The sequence below is a fragment of the Nannospalax galili genome, unplaced genomic scaffold (assembly GCF_000622305.1).
Source record: "Nannospalax galili isolate Female #2095 unplaced genomic scaffold, S.galili_v1.0 scaffold851, whole genome shotgun sequence".
In the NCBI taxonomy this organism is placed as follows: Eukaryota; Metazoa; Chordata; class Mammalia; order Rodentia; family Spalacidae; genus Nannospalax; species Nannospalax galili.
Window position 1 is genome coordinate 218,270 of NW_008330578.1, and position 20,104 is coordinate 238,373.

A 20,104-nucleotide genomic window follows, 5' to 3' on the forward strand; every position below is an offset into this window, starting at 1 on the left:
GGAGTCAGATTTATGGCTCCAAATGCCCTTTAAACAATTTTTTTATTTAGCTTTTGTACATTTCATACAATTCTTAATCAAATTTAGATCCCTTCCCCCATCCATGCCCCCCCTCCCCACACTGGACCTCATGTATTTCATCATACATATTAAGTCCTATCCAGTACCCTGATGTCCTTCAGTGCAGATCTATCCACTGGAGTCAGCTTGTCTAGTGATCGTAAATAAGGCCTACTCTCCCTCATCCAGTAGTAATCAGTCTCCAGTAGTTCCCAGACTAGGGCTGACCCACCATCCATTTCCTTGCTCAACTCTGGGCCCTTGTCTGATTGAGTTGGCATGGGTCTTGTGCTCGATGCCACTATTGCCACAAGTTCACATGTATAAGCTCCTAAATGTCCTTTGGTATGGGTTCATCCACTGGAGTCTGTTCAGCCTACTAAGAGTCTCACCTTTAGATGAGACAGAATCTCCTCCCCCCAGCAGTCATCAGTTGCCAATAGTTCCTTAGATAGGGTTGAAGTTTCTTACCCACTTCCTCATGTCTATTCTGGGATTTAGTCTGGGGCTTGAGCTTAGGGAACTTGTTCATGTTGTCACCATTGCTGTGAGTTTATGCAAGTAACTGACCAGCTGTTTGGAAAACTGTTTCCTTGTGGTTATTCAACTTGTCTGGCTCTTACAATCTTTCCATTCCCTCTTCTGCAATGATCCCTGAGCCTTGGGAGGCAGAAGTTTTATATAAGTGTCCTACTCAGGGATAAGCAGTCTGCAGCCTCTTATTTTCTTCCCATTGACCAATTGTGTTTCTCTGTGTTAACTACCATCTGGTGTATAAGGAAGCTTCTCTGCTTAGAGTTCAAAGATGCATTAATCTACAAGTATAAAAAAATCATTAGAAATCAGTTTAATAATATTATATCTATTTAGCAGAATAGTTGTATTGGGCTTTCTACCATGACCTGTGTTCTGTCTAGCCTCAGACTTCTAGGACTGATACCAATGTCAGGTATCAACTCCATCCTATAAAGTGAACCTTAAATCCAATTGGAAATTAGATGGCTACTCCTGTAATATTCATGCCACTACTGTACCAGTGGCCATGTCTTGCCAGGACAGTTGTAGCTCACAGGATTCACAGCTGGGTAAGGTTCATGCTACATTTTCTTTTCAGGTAGCTTACATAGCACCTTCCAGCATTATGAAAGCTAGACAGTAGAGATAAGGCTTTGAAGTCAGCACCAGCTTGATTTCTCTTTGTTCTCCAGTTCTTGTAGTGTCTTCAGCAGTAGGGTCTACTCTGAAACTCTGGTGGGTAATCAAGAAAAGGAGTAATAACCAGTATTGTTTGAGGCCTAGGGGACCCCTGCGCAATAGCTTCAAAAGAGGATGTCTATTCCTGGCATTACACTTTTACTTTGCAAGCCTGATATCTAGTAGGAGCAATATCCCTGTTTTTATAATGTACATGTATTTAAGTAGCTTCTAAAGTGGTAGGCTTCCATATGGCTTTTTCTCAAGGCCTTTAGTGTTAGTTATCCCTCCCCATACTCCCTCCTTTGCCCTACCCATCCAGTCCCTCCACACCATTTAACCCTTCCTACTCTACAGTGTGGCAGTTTTTAAACAGATGAAGTATAAGGGTGCCACATGGAAGAGAGTGTGTCTAGGTTGGGCATATTTCTGAGATACTTCTTTAGTTAAATGTGAAGGAACGATTTTACACCTTTGACTAGACTTCAAAAATCTAGCAGTGTGATTGCTAACAAGTCATGAACATTTTTAGTTTGTTTTTTGTTTTTGAGTACACTCAAGAAGCTTGTTTGTATTATTTGTGGATTCTAGTCCAATTATTAAATATTTGCAGATAACTGCCTCTTTGGGTATAAAACAAATGTATTTGTAATGCTGAGGGTTAAGGTAGTGAAATTTGAAAGGCACTCTATAGTATAGCACTTTTCCAACCTGTTTCTGTTAGGTTTCTATTGTATTGCATTCTCTCCAGTTTGAGAATGCTAAACTCTAAAACTTCACTACTGTGTGCTCTGATTTTATTTGTATTTGGGTCATCGGATAATTTTCTACCTCAGTTTCAATTTTAAATATTCTGAATTTTATCATCCAAAATTAAGCACTCTACCTGAAGGATTTTCAATAGCAACTTAAGAATTGTGGCACGTGCTCATAATACTAATACTCTAGAGCCCAGGACAGGAGAATTGGAAGTTTGAGGCCACCTAACCTATATTTGGAGTTGGAAGCCAGCCTTGGCTACATGGTGAAAGCCTGTCTAAAAAAAAATTGTTCTCTCTTTTTTTTGAGTAAAGTTATTAATGCCTCCAAAGACTTGTTAAAATGTGGTGTCTGAGGGCTAGAGAGATGGCTCAGTGGCTAAGAGTACATAGTACTTTTGTTGCCACTGCTCCTCTGTTTGCCCTCGGCGCCAGCTGAGGCTGCTCTCCATTCACCCGGGGCACCAGCTCCAATCTCCCGGGTGCCGCCTGCAGCCACTCTTCCGCTCACTTGGTGCTGTCTCTGGGTGCTGCTCCTCTGATTGCAGGGGCGCCGCCTGAGGCTGCTCTCCGTTTGCACAGTGTTGACTCCGATCTCACGGGCGCCGCCCTTCGCTCCTTGCTGCGACCACAAGCTGTGGCCGCTTTTCGGCTCAGTCAGCGCTGAGGCAGCTCTTCCCATCGTTGCTTTTGCCTGTCCCGAACCCCAGGGCTGGTGAGGAGACTGTGTCAGTGGAACCTCATTCAGATACAGGGAGACCCGGTTTGGTGACGCACATCCACTTTATTGTAGGACACAAGCTTATATAGGGATAGGGGTCCTATCAAGAGGTTACAACTCAGAACTTTGGTAGGGCTGTGTCCTATCACAACATCGTGAGTCAGACACCTTATTAGCATAATAGGTTTCAGATTACTTAGGTTTCGTTTTCCTGGGCAGAGCCTGGATTCCTGGAAACCACGTGACCCTGGATGTTGCACTATCTAAGAGTTGCAGTTTGGAATCTCAAGGGCAGTGATTAGGGAGTGGGGAGCTCTAGGCATCAGTCTCATGATCTGCCAGTGGAAGCAGATGTCACAACGCATTCCTTGTGGCTCCAGTGGTTGGGCCGTTGCCTCAGGCCTGTTGTATGGCTGTCATTAAGACTTTTAACCTAGGCTCAAGCCTCTCTCACACATCTTGTAGAGGAGTTTTCTCCAGTGGCTAAGAGCACATAGTGCTCTTGTGGAGTTTTCTATAGGGATGAACTCCCTGATAGGTTATCTAACCCCAAGTGGTCAGCCTAAACACATGTACACACAAGCACCACTAAATGAACCCAGTGAAATAATATAAATACAGTACTCATGCATGAAATTCTCAAAAAATGTTTTAAAAGATCAGAAAAGTGAAAAAACAAGTTGGCCACTTGAATCCTCAAGATGAAGAAATAATTATCTATGTTAAAGATTTTATGCTTACGACTCATATGTAGTCAGATGTTTTGTCATTGTAACCTCTAATGATGCTGTTTTCAGATATTCTACTTATCAGCTATGGCAGGAGTTGCTCCCCTCTCCTGGGTCATCAAAATCTGGCTCACATTGAGGTTCTTCTGCATTTACATATTTCTAGCTAATAGGTCAGCTAGTCTTGTCCTATCTTTAGAGCAGATAAGTGTAAGTATAAGTCTTTCCTTGTGTGATTTAGTATTTTTTCCTTGAAGTGTTTACAGTTTTACCTGGGATATTTAGGACATTTAGATATGTGGATTATGAATTTCAGATACATGGGCAATATGCATCAAACAAGGATTTGAGAGTTAAATATGTCTGGATTTGATTCTTAGTCATTCACATGGTTTATAACCTAGATGGAGTTTGTAATTTCTCTAAGCCTTGGATTCTCTATCTATAAAATAATGGAAATAAAATATTTCTGATGGAGTTGCTATACAGATTTCTTTGTTTATATAAATCACCTAACATAGCTACTGGCACAGTCAAAGCAGTCAGGGGTAACAGTTAAACTGCTTTTTGTGCCACCAGCTCTAAAAGTTAACTCTATGCCTCTAATATTAACCTCTCTGCCTGTTCATTAAGGATGATGCCAGTTGTGTTATAAATTATCATTTCAATCAGTATGTAGGTATTCCTAGGGCTTTCCCTTAAGTCACAAGCTGAGCCTACATTCACTGTGATTCGAACTTTTATTTAGGTCAGCTGTTTCCTGTTTCCTTTGTGTCGCATTTTATTTTCAAAACCGAACAAAACCCCCAAAAATTCATCACACACTAAACCATAGTTGTATTTGTATTTAGCTCAGAATTTGAGAAACTAACATTTTAACAGTCTGCCAATATACCACAACTATCTGAATTTCAAATTGCTTTTTTTAAAAATTCGGTTTTGTTTATTATTTTTGTTTTATGTGTATAAGTGTATTGCTTGCACGTATGTGAGTGCACCCATGTCATATAGTGCCGTGGAGGTCAAAAGAGGGCTTCAGATTCCCCTGGAACTAGAGTTAAGGACAGTTTGTAGCTACCATGTGGGTGCTGGAAATCAAACCCAGGTCCTCTGCAAGAGCAGTCAGTGCTCTTAACCGCTGAGCCATCTCTCCAGCCCCTCAGATTGCTTTATGAAAAATATTTGTGTTTTCAAATAACTGAGTGTTTGCCTGCCATTGTATTTAAGTGCACCTGTGTGTGCAATGCATGTAGAGGCCAGAAGATGGAGTTAGATCCCCTGGAACTAGAGATAAGGACAGTTGTTAGCTGCCTTGTGGGTGCTGGGAACTGAACCCTGGTCCTCTGCAAGAGCAGCTAGTGCTCTTAACTGCTGAGCCATCTCTTTAGCCCATGGGTTGGGGAATCTTGACTGAGGTAATTGAGATGGGAAGACCTGCCCGCTATGGGTGGTAGGTACTATTTCCTAGGCAGGGGATCCTGAACTATATAAGAGTGAAAGAGAAGGCCAATTGAGCCCAAGCATGTGTGCATTCATCACTTTCTTCTTCTGACTGGAGACTTAATGTGACCAGCTGCTTCAAGGTCCTGATGCCTTGACTTCCCACCATGTCAGAGTATAACCTGAAACTGTTAGCTAAGAGACCCCTTTCCCCTTTATGTTGCTTTTGTCGAGAGTGTTTTATCACAGGAATAGGGAAAGAAACTAAGACATGTCCTATCCTTACTGGTCCCAGAAGGAACATAAGTAGTGTTTCTTTTTTCTGAAAACCTAAGAGCAGAGAAGTGGGATGCTATGGCTAACCTGGAGATAGCTTTTGTTTGAATAGGCAAAATGGAATCATGGTCTGTGTATCTTGCTTTGACTTTATGGTTTCCTTTTTAAGAAATTTAGATAAATTAAGATGAACAAATTCATAGTACTTGTTAACTATTATTTGTAAAGATCTTAAAACAAAGAAGTTGATACTTTATAGTGATCATTTTTCTCATTAAAACATGTAGGTAAGACTAATTCATGAACAAATTATAAAATACTGATAATTTTTATGTGGTATGTATGTATTTGAAGTGCTTCAATTTTTAGAAAATGATTTGTATTATGTAGAAAAGCTACTGCAAATTAACATATCCATCATCTTACATAGTTAACTTTACTATTTTAATTCTTCTGTAGTAAGAACACCTAAACTTTTTCTTAACAAATATCCATCATAGTTTCTGTTTCAGCATATTTGTTATCAATGTAAAGCAAAGCTGATTGGTGTTGATTTTAGGTGCCAAAACTGTGTTTCAAGTGTTTATTACATCAAAGACTCTTCTGGTGGAATCATTTAGTTGTATTGTAGGATAATATTGTCTACAAATAAGAATAATTTGACTTCTTTCCTATTTTGTTTCTCCTGACTTATTGCTGTAGCTAAGACTTTAAGGACTATATTAAATAAGAATGGAAGAAGCAGATACCCTTTGTCTCATTCCTGATCTTAGAAATGCTTTAAATTTTTCCCTAATTAATATAATGTTGGCTATAATTTTCCACACACAACCTTTATTTTGTTAGGTATGTTCCTTCTGTTCCTCATTTCTTCAGGGCTTTTATCATGAAGGTACTTTATTAAAGGCTTTTACTGTTCCTGTTGATAGATCATATGATCTTTCATAGTCTTTGAAATAGTCTTTGAAATAATAGTCTTTGAGACTATTATTTTAATCTTATCTGTTTATTTTTATGTGTATGAGTGTTTTATCTGCATGTGTGTTACTATACCACATATGTGCAATGCCTTCAGAGGCCAGAAGAGGATATCAGATTCCCTGGAACTGTAGTTACTGATGGTTGTTAGCCACTATGTGGGTGCTGGGAACTGAACCCAGGTCTTCTGCAAGAATAGCCAGTTCTCTTAACTGCTGAGCCATCTCTCCACCCCTTCTGTCCTTGAGACATGTGCTGTATTTATTGATTTGCATGTGTTGAAACTATTTTTATATCCTTGCAATGAAGCCCACATAATCATGGTGAATAATCTTTCTGATGTGCAGTTTAATTTGATTAGCAAGTATTTTGTTGAGTTTTTTCATGCATGCTTATCAGGAAAATTGGCCTATAATTTTCATATTATATTATTCTCCAGTTTTGATATCAGAGTAAAACTGACTTTATAAAATGAATTTGTTTGGGGGCTAGAGAGATGGCTCAGCAGTAAAGAGCAGTGGCTGCTCTTGCAGAGGACTCAGATTTGGTTCCCAGTACCCATATGGCAATTAACAACCATCCTTAATTCCAGTTCCATGACATCCAATTCTGATCTCAGTAGGTACTGCATACACGTGGTATACTTAGATACATGCATCAGAGCATTCATATATATAAAAATAAATAAATAAATAAAAATTTAAATAAAAATACCACATAGTATTTCTTGAGTACTTAGAATAGAATGCTATTTGAGGCATGGGTATTTTTTCTTTAAACATCTGGAAGAATTCAGCAGTTAGTCCATATTAGTTTTTATTTGTGCGCCACTGCTTAAATCTCATAGATCACTGCAGGTTTGAGTTGTTTATATTCTCTTGATTCAATATATGTCTCTAGGAATTTATCCAATTTGTAGATTTTCCAATTCCTAGAAATATAGTTTTAATGTGTGCCATAATCATCCTCCAGAATTCATTGGTATCTGTTGTATTCTCTTTTCATCTATGATTTTACTAATTTGTGGCTTATTTTGCTTTTGGTTAGTTTAAGTATTTGAGAATCTTGTTTATGTTTTTGAAGAACCAATTGTATATTTCATTGATTCTTTGTATTATTGTTTTTGTTTCCATTTTATTAATTTATACCCTGATCATTATTATTGCTTTACATCTACTGATTTGGGCTTTGACTTATTATCATTTTTTAAAATTCTAAGTCCCTGATGTGCATTGCTAAGTTATTTAATTGAGATCTCTCTGATTTTAAAAAATTATTTATTGTTATTGGGGTATGTGTGCTTGTGCCACAGCATGTGTCTAGAGGTTAGAGGACAACTTTGGAATTGGTTTTTTCCTTCTACCTTTATGTTAGTTGCAGGGATTGAACTCAAATCATTGCTTTACCAAGCACTTTGCCACTGAGCTATCTCTCTAGCCTATTTTTTGTTTTTTTTAAATTTAGGAATTTGTAAGTTTTCCTTCTATAATCATTTTCATTGTATACCAAAGGTTCGGGTATATCGTGTTTTTATTTTCATTTGATTCTAGGAATTTAATTTCTTATTTATTGATTGATCTATTGATCATTCACAAATATTGTTCAGTCTCCATCAGTTTGTATATGTTTTGTAGTGTCTTCTGATGTAAATTTCTAATTTTATTCCATTGTAATCAGAAGTAATAAGAAAAGTTGTTTCATTTTTCTTGTGATTGTTAAGACTTGCAAGCTGGAGAGAGAGCTCAGTGGGTAAAGGTACTTGCTGCCAAGCCTAATTTCCTGACTTCCATGGTGGGGGTGAGCGGGGAAGAGAACTGGAGGTGACTCCTGCAAGTTGTTCTTTAACCTACTCTCTCTCTCTCTCTCTCTCTCTCTCTCTCTCTCTCTCTCTCTCAATGGTACCTGGACACTCATAGATCATATATCCACACACAAAAAAATGAAAAGTTAGGGCTAAAAAATGAAAAAGAGAGAAGAAAGAACAAAAATTAGGGCTAAACTAAAAGAAAGACCATTAAAAAAAGACTTGCTTTGTGTTTTAAAATTTGTTCTGTTTTGTGCAGACATGGTGATGTATGCCTGTAACTTATATTATTTTGAGACAAAAGGTTTATCTTCAAGAAAGTAGAAGACCATGAAATAAAATACTCATGGTTTTTATTACTTGATGATGTAAAAACAAAACAAAAAAATATAGTTTCACAATTTTAAGAAATATTATGAACAGGCAACAGGGTTCCCATGCCCTTAGACCCCATTAGCCTGCTTGTGCTTATACTGGCTTCTGAAGTAATTTGGTGTTTGTATTGAGATCTTTTATCAGCTTAAAATAGGCTTTAAACAAAGCATTAAGAAAGACTAATTGTAACCACAATGAAAAATCTATAATATAGATAGAAATGCTGAACAGAAAAGAAACATAGCAAAGGAAGCAAAATCATTACAAAGGAAGACAAGAAAGAGAGCTACAGAACTACAAAACAAATAACAGTTAACAAAACATTATACTAAGTTATTTACCTATCAATAATGTTAAATATGAATGGATTAACCACCAGTCAAAAAATGTAGGGAAGAGAGAAAGATGGCAGATCAGAAACTACATCTATGAGATTAAAAGTCTATTCTCTCCTTTAGCTAAGGAAGGAACTCACATAACTATCAAAGACATCCAGAACACCCACATGATGGCTAACAACCATCCATAACTCCAGTTCCAGGGAATTTGGCATCCTCTTCTGGCCATTGCCCAACACTTACATACATGTAGGCAATACACTGATAAATATAAAATAAAATTAATAAAAAATTTTTTAAGTTAGAAATTTGATGCTGGGCGTGATGACGTGGGCCTTTAATTTCAACCCTCAGGAGGCAGAGGCAGGCAAATCTCTGTGAGATCAAGGCCAGCCTGGTCTACATAGTGACTTCCAAGTGCACTGGAACTAGGAAAACCCTGTCAAAACAAACAAACAAAGTTAGAAATTTGAACCAAAGTGATACATTTAAAAGAACCCATAGGCACAAAAAGGAATTGAGATAAAATTAAAAGGCTTAGACTGTCCTAGTTAGCTTTCTATTTCTATGACAAAAACATTGCCTGAAAACAATTTGGAGGGGAAAGGATTTATTTCATCTTATATCTCCCAGGGCAGGAACTGAAGCACAGACCATGGAGGAATGCTGCTTACTGACTTGCTCTTCTGACCTGTGCTGCCTCTGCTTTCTTATACAACACAGGAACACCTGTCTAGGGGTAGCACCACCCACAATAGCTGGGCCCTCCCACATCACACAGCAATCAAGAAAATACCCCACAGTCATGACCTTAGGTCAATCCAATGGAGGAAATTACTTAATTGAGTTTCCCTATACTTCAAGTTGATGACTGAAGCTATCCAATACACCATCTATTTAAAGATATCTATCCCAAATTCTCCAAATTTACAGAAAGAAATAGACAACCATACACAAGAAGCATTTAGAACCCCACCCCACAGAGCCTCTTCATGACATATTGTAGTCCAAATGAGCAAAGAAACAATACCAAAGTCTGAAAAACAAAAAACAGGAACTCACATACAGACACAGAAACATCAGAATAACATCAAATATTTTATCAGTAACCTGAAAATCGGAAAAGCATAGAATGATATATTTCATGCCCTGAAAGTAACTGCCAACCAAGATTGCTATACCCATTTGTCGCCCGAGTTCTCTTAGGGTCCCTTGCTCCTGGCGCTATTAGACAAACGGTATAACACATCTTTATCTGAATTTTTCATAATTTATATCCTGGGTAGGGGAAATAAGTAACTTACAAAGGCAGATACCCATCCCCCACAAAAGGTGAACATCTGGTGCCCTGTTCAGCTCTGTGGCTCAGCGGCCCACCATTGAGATCACTTCCACACCCTGCCCATAGTCTCCATTAGCTTTGGGCCCGCAGTCTCACCCCAGGTGGGTAAATGCCCCCTCTTGTGTCCATGCGAGTGAGACACCTGGGGCCATTGGGGCCACCCCCCCCCCCCACAGCTGCCAAGATAGCACCAAGGCTCCTCCCTCTGCGGCTAACTCTCCACAGCTCCCTCTCCATAGCTAACTCTCCACAGCAGGCCCCAGCCCTCGGAGGAACAAGTACCCCTTGGGACACCAATCAAGTTATATCTCAGAATTGAGGGAGAAATAAGAACATTTCAAAATAAACACAATTAAGGCAATTAATGACAAGTCAGCACTACAGAAAATTACTCAAAGAATACTATACATGAAGGAGAAAGACGTTCTTATCCATTAAAACACAGGAAAGAATATACTCCAGGAGAGGAACAGATGGAGAAAGCCTAGCGAGGAAGGAATCATTAATGTCCAGCACAGAAAACCAGTAAACCTTTAATACTACAAGGAAAGGAAAAAAAAAAAAAAAAACTAAATAAACCAATCAATCAATCAGAATGACAACCAACAAAATAATGCTAATTCTGCAATTTAAAGATGCAGACTGTCAAGATTAAGAAAAACAAGGCCCAACTGTCTGTTCTCTCAAAGAAACTCACATAATTATCTTGCAAAGATATCCAGAAATTGGAGTTAAGGTTGAAAATCAACCTGCCCAAGTAAATGGAAGATGTAAATAAGATGGCATAGCAACTGTCATATCTGACAAAGTAGACTTCAAATCAAAATTAATCAGAGGAAATAAAGAGGGATACTACATCTTAAGGAAACAGTTCATCAAGAAGATATAACCGTTGTAAACATTATGCACCAAATTTTAAGGCTACCAGTTTCATAAAGACTGAAAGGTCCCAAAACTACATAGGTACTAACACAATAAGAGTGAGGTACTTCAGCACCCCTTTTCATATCTAGATAGATCTTCCAAAGAATTAGCAAAGAAATATCTGAGCTAAATTATCCCATAGAACAACTGAATTTAACAGATTACACATTCCTCTCATGGTGCCTAGAACTATCTCTAAACTGGATTATAATTCACAAAACAAGCCTTAACAAGTTTTTTAAAAGAAAGAAAAGGAAAGGAAGCAAAAAAAGAAAGAAAGAAAAGAGAGTAATTCCCTGCATCCTATCAAACCACATTGGAATAAAACTAGATATAAGCAACTAGAATAATTTCAGAAACTACACAAATACTTAGAGACTGAACTACATGTTTTAATGAACCATAGGTTATTGATCAAATTAGGAAGGAAGTTTGAAAATCGCTACACTCAAATGAAAATGAGAGTATAACATATCAGAGCTGCTGGGATTAAAGCCAAGATAGGCCTAAGAAGAAAGTTTATAGATCTAAGTGTTTACATTAACAAATCAGAGAGATTGCGGGGCATGGTGGTGCACGCCTTGCAGTCCCAGCACTTGGGAGGCAGAGGCAGGCAGATCTCTGTGAGTTTGAGCACAGCCTGGTCTATATAGTGAGTTCCCCACCAGCTCAAAAAGATCAAAAAAAAAAATCAGATCTCAAATAAATAACCCAGTGATGTACCTGAGGTACTGGAAGAGCAAGCAGAAGCCAAACTCAGTCAAATCCATCAAGAGATAATAAAGGTTAGGGCAGAAAATAATGAAATAGAGATTAAAATACCACAATAAATAGAATTAATCAAAGAGTTAGTTCTCTGAAAAGATTAATAAGATTGACAAATTCCCTAGCCAAACTAAGAGAGAGAAGACCCAAATTAAGAAACTTAGAGATGAAAAAGGAGTTTATACTATAGACTACAATGAAATCCAAATCATTAGGGAATATGTATTCCAGAAAGCTGGAAAACTTATAAGAAATGAATAAGTTCTAAACATATATGACCTGCAAAAATTAAAGTCAGAGGATTTAAACAACTTAAACCTATGATGAGCATGAGATTGAAGCAGTAATTAAAATATTCCCACAAAGAAAAGCCCAAGACCAGATGGACTCATTGCTGAAGTCCACAAACTTTAAAGGAGGATCTAAAAACACTATTTCTCAAACTGTTCTACAAATTCAAAATGGAAGAAACACTACCAAACTCATTTTGTGAAGCCAGTAGTACCCTGGTATCAAAGTCAGACAAGATAGAACAGTGACAGGCAAAGAAAATTATGGACAAATTTCCCTGATAAACCTAGACGCAAAAATTCTCAACAAGGGGCCTGGAAAGATGGCTCCGTGGTTAAGAGTACTAGCTGTTCTTGCAGAGGGCCTGGGTTGGGTTCCTAGCACTCATATGGCAGCTACCAACCATTCAGTAACTCCAATTCCAGGGGATGTGACACCCTTTTCTAGCCTTTGCAGGTATTTCATGAAGATTTACATGCATTAGGGAAACACACACACACACACACACACACACACACACACATATATAATAAAAATAAAAATTTTAAATTCTCAATAAAATATTTGCAAACAAAATTCAAGAAGACATCAATAACATCATGACCAAGTTGGATTCATCCCAGGGATGCAGGGTTGATTCAACATATGTAAATAGATAACTATCAAATAAATTGACATGAGGTCAAAAATCACATCATTATCTTGATAGATGCAGAAAAAGCATTTGACAGAGGACCTCAGGATTCCCAGGACTTGTATAAAAGCTGAGCATGGGGCTGGAGAGATGGCTTAGTGGTTAAGAGCACTGACTGCTCTTATAGAAGACCTGGGTTCAAATCTCAGCACCCACATGGTAACTAACAACTGTCTGTAACTCCAGTTCCAGGGAATCTCACACCCTGTTCTGTCCTCCACAGGCACTGCACAACATAGGGGCACATGCATACATGCAAGAAATACACTCATATACAGAAAATAAAAATAAATTTAAAAAATGAAAAATAAAAGCTGAGCATGGTATCACAAGTCTGTAAGTGCTGGCACGGGCGGCCCGGGGCGGGGGGGGGGGGGCTGGATGCAGGCAGATTCCTGAAGTTCATTGGCCAGCCAGTATAGATGAGCTTCAGGTTCAGTGGTGATGCAGTCTTAAAAAAATAGTGGATAATGAATGAGGAGGATACCCAAAGTCCACCTCTGGCCTCCATATTCTAGTGCACAATCATGCACATGCATATATGTACACACTTGAGTAAGAACCCCACCCCCCCATACATAATGGGGCATACTATATAAATAATTGCAAAAATTACACACAGAAAGACCAAAACTGCCAATCAGTAAATGAGCCAATGAACTGAATGGGCAGTTCTCAAAAGAATAAATGAGATCTAACATTTTGTGTTAGCTAAAGTTCCAAGAAGAAAGCCTCACCTATGTTAAAGATTCTACAAGGTTAATTGACTGGAACTTCCCTGATTGTGGAGAGCTGGAATGTTTCAGGTCTTGAGCCAGATTATCTTCAACTGTCTTTAGCCCCTTAGTAGCTGTGATGGCTAATCCTGGGTGTCAATTTGACTGGATCTGGGATTAACTGAAATAAGAGAGATCTTCTTGATTGGATCATCTGAAGCTGGAAGACACACCCTAAATGTGGGTGTTACCTTCTGATGGCAGCCGGTATAAAAGGCCCTGGCAGAGGAGAGTGCTTGCTTTTTGCCACTTGCCTTCTCTCTCGCTGGTGAGTTTGTCTTGCTACTGTAGACTGAAGACTAGCCAATCTTTTGGAATTCATCAGACCTTCGGTGACAGATTGAAACTACTGAGACATCCAGCCTCGTGGATTGAGCGACTATGGATTCTCAGCCTCTCCAGTGTGGTACAGCCATTGTTGGATTACTTGGACTCTATCCTGTGAGCTAATCTGATAAACCCATATATATATTCATTCTATTGGTTCTGTTTCTTTAGAGAACCCTGACTAATACAGTAGCCCATTAATTGCCCACCTCTTTGACCTATCATCCATTCTATGACTATTAAGTAAATCCTTTCAGAGTATAACAGACTAACTTTCACCATCCCAGAGGCTAAGAATGTCATCAGATAGCATCTGAGGCCTATAACAGATTTCTCCACTTCATGGTAACCAACCTACTTGGTGTTTCCACCAATGTATTTATTTTATTTTATTCTGTTATTTTTATTTTATGTGTATGAGTATATTGCCTGCATGTATGTGAGTGCACCCATGTCATGCAATGCTGCAGAGGTCAGAAGAGGGCTTTGGATTCCCCTGGAACTGGAGTTAAGATGGTTTGTAGCCACCATGTTGGTGCTGGGAATTGAACCCAGGTCCTCTGCAAGAGCAGTCAGTGCTCTCAACTGCTGAGTCATCTCTCCAGTCTCCCACCATTGTATTTTTTTGGTCTTTTTTTGAGCAGGATCTCCCTGTAGCCCCAGCTGGCCTGGAACTCACTACGTAGACCAGGCTGGCCTCAGACTCACAGAGATCCACCTGTCTCTGCCTCCCAAGTGCTGGGATTAAAGGCATGCACCACCAAGCCTGGCCACCAATGTGTTTTTAAAAATCTATTTATATTTACATCTATGAGTGTTTTGCCTGAATGTATGTAAGTGCACCTGTGTTATGCAGTGCCCACAGAGTGCAGAAGAGGGTGTTGGATTCCTTGGAATGGGAGTTGCAGATGGTTGTTAACCACCATGTGGATGCTGGGAACTGAACCCTGCTCCTCTGCAAGATCATCCAGTGCTCTTAACTTCTGAGCCATTGCTCCATTCCCTCTACCAATGTATTTTTAAGTGCCTTGATTTATGACTTTCTTTTGTTCTGTTACTACAAAAACTTAATGAAATGATTACCATATAAGAAAATGGTATTTGGGGGTAAACTGAATCTGTGATCTTGGGCCAAAATCATATTTGTGTTACTGGAATTTTGAGGTCCCTTTGTGGTCACCAGATGATACAAGGGAAATTGGAGTTCCCTCTTAGTGTTGATACTCTCATTAATAAAAGAATTTAAGAATAGGAAAACAGAAACTTGAAAATAATTTATTAGAGTCTAAATAAAAAATCTTCAGGGCAGGCAGGCTCTCGGGGCATGCAAGCTGCAGATCTCAGCCACTGCCTAGAGGAGGAGAATGGAGCAGAGAAGGTAACAAGTCATGCCTTTCAAACTGGCCTGGAGGTTAGATACATTGTGAAACAGCAGCCACATGGTCAGGAGGGGAGCTTTAGAGAACAGTAAAAAAATCCAATTGCTGGGGAAGCCCAAAGTGTTAAAGAAAATTTCTTAGAAAAGGGATAGGAGGAGAGAGCTTGTGCTTTTATGAGTAATTCAGATATGCAGGCACATTTATGGAGCTGCGTGTCTGCTGCCCCATAAGCTACTGACTTGGGGGTGGGCATTCTGGGTTGGAAAAAATATATGATCTCATTAAAGAACTAATTGTTCTGCCTGTCTCTTTAGCATGGCTTAGAGTGAGCTTGGCTTTCTACATGTGCTCCCTAGGTGATTGACCTGCCCAGCCAGAATGTTGACTGGATTTTAAGGGGCCCTTCTTCTTGCTGTAACATTTGACTTCAAAATAAACTCTTATTCTCTTGCAAGTGATAGTTGTGTTTTTGCATCAGCATATGGTTATATATACTGTATATTTAAAAAATGATAATGAATGAAAATGCTTTATTTCTATTAAATTTTTAGTTTAATGCATTGTTTAAACAGATTGATGGCAGCCTATTGAGTTCAGGTCTAAGACTTAATAACATTAACTATTTCTCTTTTAAAGGAAAAAACCCTATAAGTAACTTGTCTACCTTATTCAGAACACCACATTTTTCATAAGTAAAGGTTCATTTCATTAGGAACATAAAGAATTTCTATAGATGAAGTTTTTCAAGAGAATCAAATCATTTGATTACACTTGATAATGGATGATACACAAGCTTCATTCCTATCTAATATTTTATCTGGTACCATGATTCAATTTAGATATTGCATAGGATGTGTCAACAACCATTTTTTAAAATTATTTTTTGTGTATGAGTGTATTGCTTGCATGTGTGTAAGTGTGCCATGTTGTTCAGTGCTTGTAGAGGTCAGAAGATGGTGTTGGATCACCTGGAACTGGAGTTATGGATGGTTGTTAACCACCATGTGGGTGCTGAGACTCGAACCTGGGTCCTCTGCAAGAGCAGTCAATGCTTTTAATTGCTGAGCCATCTCTCCAATGTACCCCCACGACCATTTTTATAAATAAATAATTCTGTGATGTTGCTTGGGTGACCCTTTCAATGGTGAAGCTCATTAAAGTCACAGTAGTAACCGTCAGTTCAACTACACCAAGGTTTCTGAAGATAATGGCTTTGCCACCCAAGCAATCATAAATAAATTTCAAATGGAACCTGGCATCACCCTGAAGGAATTCTAACTTTACACTCTTGGGAAAGTATACCAAGATGGCTTCAGAGTAGACTAACTTTACACAGCACATTGAAAAAAAAAAAAAAGACACATTTATTCGGCATCATGATCAGACTATTACATTTAGCAATCAACAGCATGGGTGGAAAAAGTCTCCATTAAAACCCTTTGCTGGAATGCTTTACACTTTCCACAGAACAGAAACTAAAATAACCTGTTATACAATTAGTCACAAATACAGTCCTTGAGTTTTTACCCATACACATGAGTATTGTCTAAAACATGTCTTTTTTTGTAGCAGCTCGGCCATGCCACCACTGTGCTTGATTGAGTTCACAAATCTGTTGTAACCTGTAGCTTCCCTGTCACTTCTCTGACTCTTTTCTCCTGCTAAGCTTTCCTGATGGTAATTAGAATCTTCTGCCACTGCCACAGCTGCTGCTGCTGGACCCACCATAATTACCTTGGTTTCCTGGTTGAGCAAAGTATTGGCCTCCACCACCATAAGTGCCAGAGCTTCTGCCTCCAAAGTTTCCTCCCTTCATAGGTCCAAAATTTGAAGATTGATTGTTGTAATAGCCAAAATCATTGAAGCTTCCACCATCTACAAAGTTTCTTCCACTACTACCACCAAAGCCACCTCTGCCGCCTCTGTTGTTATAGCTGTCATAGCTGCCACTCCCTCTGTAGCCACTGCCCTGGTTTCCATAACCCTGTCCACCACTTCCATAGCCTCTACTTCCTCCAGAGTAACCAAGTCCACCTCCTCAAAAACCACCATCATTACCAAATCTGTTATAGCCATCCCCACTGTGGCCACACATCCACCACTACCACAGCTGCCACCAAATCCACCATGACCACTGAAGTTTCCTCCACAACCAAAATTGTCATTGCTGCCAAACACAACCTCTGCAACCACCACCAAAGTTTCCAGAACCACTTCGATCTCTTTGGCTAGATGAAGCACTAGCCATCTCTTGCTTTGACAAAGCTTTTCTTATTTCATAGTTGTGACCATTCACAGTATGGTATTTCTAAATGACAATCTTATCCACAGAATCATGGTCATCAAAGGTGACAAAAGCAAAGTCCTGCTTTTTTCCACTTCCCCTGTCAATCATGTTTTCAGTCACTTCAGTTTTCCCATACTGTTCAAAATAATCTTGTAGGTGATGTTCTTCAGTGTCTTCTTTAATTCCACCAACAAAGATCCTTTTCACAGTGAAGTAGGTACCTGGTCTTTGAGAATCTTCTTGTGACACCACTCTCTTTGGTACCACAATGCTTCCATCCACTTTGTGTAGCCTTACGTTCATAGCTGCAGCCACCTGCTCCACAGTGGCATAGTGACAAACCCAATGCCCCTGGAGCACGTGGTGTTTGGATCTCTCATGACCACACAGTCGGTGAGTGCTCCTCATTGCTCAGAATGGCTCCTCAGACTCTCATTTGTTGTTTCAAAGCTCAGGCCTCCGATGAAGAGCTTCTGCAACTATTCAGGCTCCTTTAGGAGACTTCGACTTTAGACATGAAGGCAGGAGATGAGAGCCTTCAGTGATGGTTCCTCAGCTGTGTCAACAGGCAGAAAGCAGATGAAATTTTTTAAAAAGATAGAAATGAACCATATGCCCTAAAGGAATTATGTGCATAAATAGTTAAAATATAAAGGAACAGCAATGGCACAGCAACATTAAAGGCCCATTAAGGGAAAATTTCTGGTCAAAAGGATGAAATCTCTAACCAGGTAGGAGACCTAATATTCCAATTAGGCAAGATCAATGACCTTTAATAAAATTGTCCTTGAGCTTCCATTTGAGTCAGTTCTTAAATTCTTCTATCATTGAGTCTTAAGAACCCCAATGAGGGGGCACAATTTCCTGGTATCAATAAGATACACCCAATATTGGGATTACTAGTCGGAAATTAAATGCAGTATTGTTAGGTCGGTGTACTTATAGAAGACACAAGGACAAAGGCTAAATGTGCTATTTGGTGGGATTGCTGGTGGCCAGCAATTTAGCAGCTTAGAAGCAATTTAGAAGCTTCTCTAGGAAACCAGGTGGTGTTTGGAGGCGAGGTTCAGAGCAGTGTCTATGGGAGGAAGGAAAAGAGAGTGATATGATAATAACTACAGTTACAGATAATTCTCATTCTATCTCTCTCTCTTTTACACACACACACACACACACACACACACACACACACACGGAAAACTAGGCACATCACAGAGGTTGGTAAATTTTGCCCAGGGCACTACATTTGGCAAAGTTGGTGATAGAAAACCAAGCATTCTGACTTCATGGCCAGTATCCCTTACACCCTGTAGTATATTCACTACTAAAGAATTATGAAACTCCAGAGGAAGGACCATTAGTAGAAAAGCAGGAAATGTTCTCAAGTTGTTATTGCTAATGATGAACTTGAGAGTTCACTTGGGAAACACAAGGATGAGTTGTTGAACATTTTAAGTATCTAGCTCCCAACCCCCAGTAAGTAAAACAACTAGATAAGTAGGATTTTGCATAGCACAGGCCTTCATTTGGGAACTCCTAGGTGCCTTGGAATTTTTCTGGTGTGGAAGGACTATTACTGCGTTTCTAGGTGACTTGCTTGTAAATATGTACCTTCTGGCTTTTTTCCCCCCTTTCTCTTTACTGCAGCAGGATGCCCCATATTCTAAAAAGACTTGGTTGGCGGGGTAGCTGCTGTCATTGCTGCTGTATACATACTGTCACCAGAGTGTGAAAGCTATCAGTGGACAAATACCATGCTGTAGTCAAGACACAAAGCTTTCACCAGGGCCACCTTCTCGAATGCATTTCATTTCTCATCTGTTCTAGGAATGAAACATAAATGGTCTAGTTTTTGTGTTGATTGTGACAGGGGATCATTGCACTTGCACAGGTTTTGCTAGTTCCATTTATTAATATTTAAATTGGTAAAATCAATGAAGACTAAATTCAGTCTCTACCCGTAACAACTCCATTGGGTGTAGGAATTGGAAGAAGGCCTTTTATAGTAGGGGTTATTCAATTTTATCTTTCAAAACAGTGAAGGATAGTTTTAAATCTGGGTTTTTAATTTACACATTAAAGACCACTAGACATTTATTTAATTAAACATCAAGTTCTGGTCCTATCTCTTCCCATTCCTAATTCCTAGTCTATGCTCAATATTTTATATTTCCAAATAATATTCTCTTAGTGGATATCCTTTTTTAACTTTTGGTATTATTAAATGATCTCCTTACTTTAGAAGACAAGAACAAAATTGAGTGTTCATACCCCTATGAATATACTATTCCCCTCCTTCTTTACTTCCAAAATAGTGTATCACCATTCTTTGAATTATTGTTCAGTTGTTACTATGCTTGTATAAGTACTTTCACAAAAAGTGAACTAAGGGTTGAGAAGATGACTCAGCGGTTAAGAGCACTGGCTATTCTTGCAGAAGACTGGGGTTTGAATTCCAGCACCCACATGGCAGCTAACAACCATCCACAACTCCAGTTCCAGGGGATCAGACACCCTTTTCTGTCCTCCACAGGCATTGCACAACATGAGTGCACTTACACATATGTATACAATACATGCATACTCATAAAATAAAAATAAAGCAAAAACATTTTTAAAAAGAACAAAAGGTGAACTACGGGTGTTT

At 39.0% G+C, this 20,104-nt stretch overlaps 1 protein-coding gene and 1 pseudogene across 1 annotated transcript in view; one reads left to right on the forward strand and one right to left on the reverse strand.

Annotated features, from left to right (window-relative positions):
* Positions 1-20,104, forward strand: part of Dock3 (dedicator of cytokinesis 3) — a 480,991-nt gene that overhangs the window by 199,453 nt on the left and 261,434 nt on the right. The window lies entirely within an intron of this gene.
* Positions 16,296-17,852, reverse strand: LOC103747215 (annotated as a pseudogene).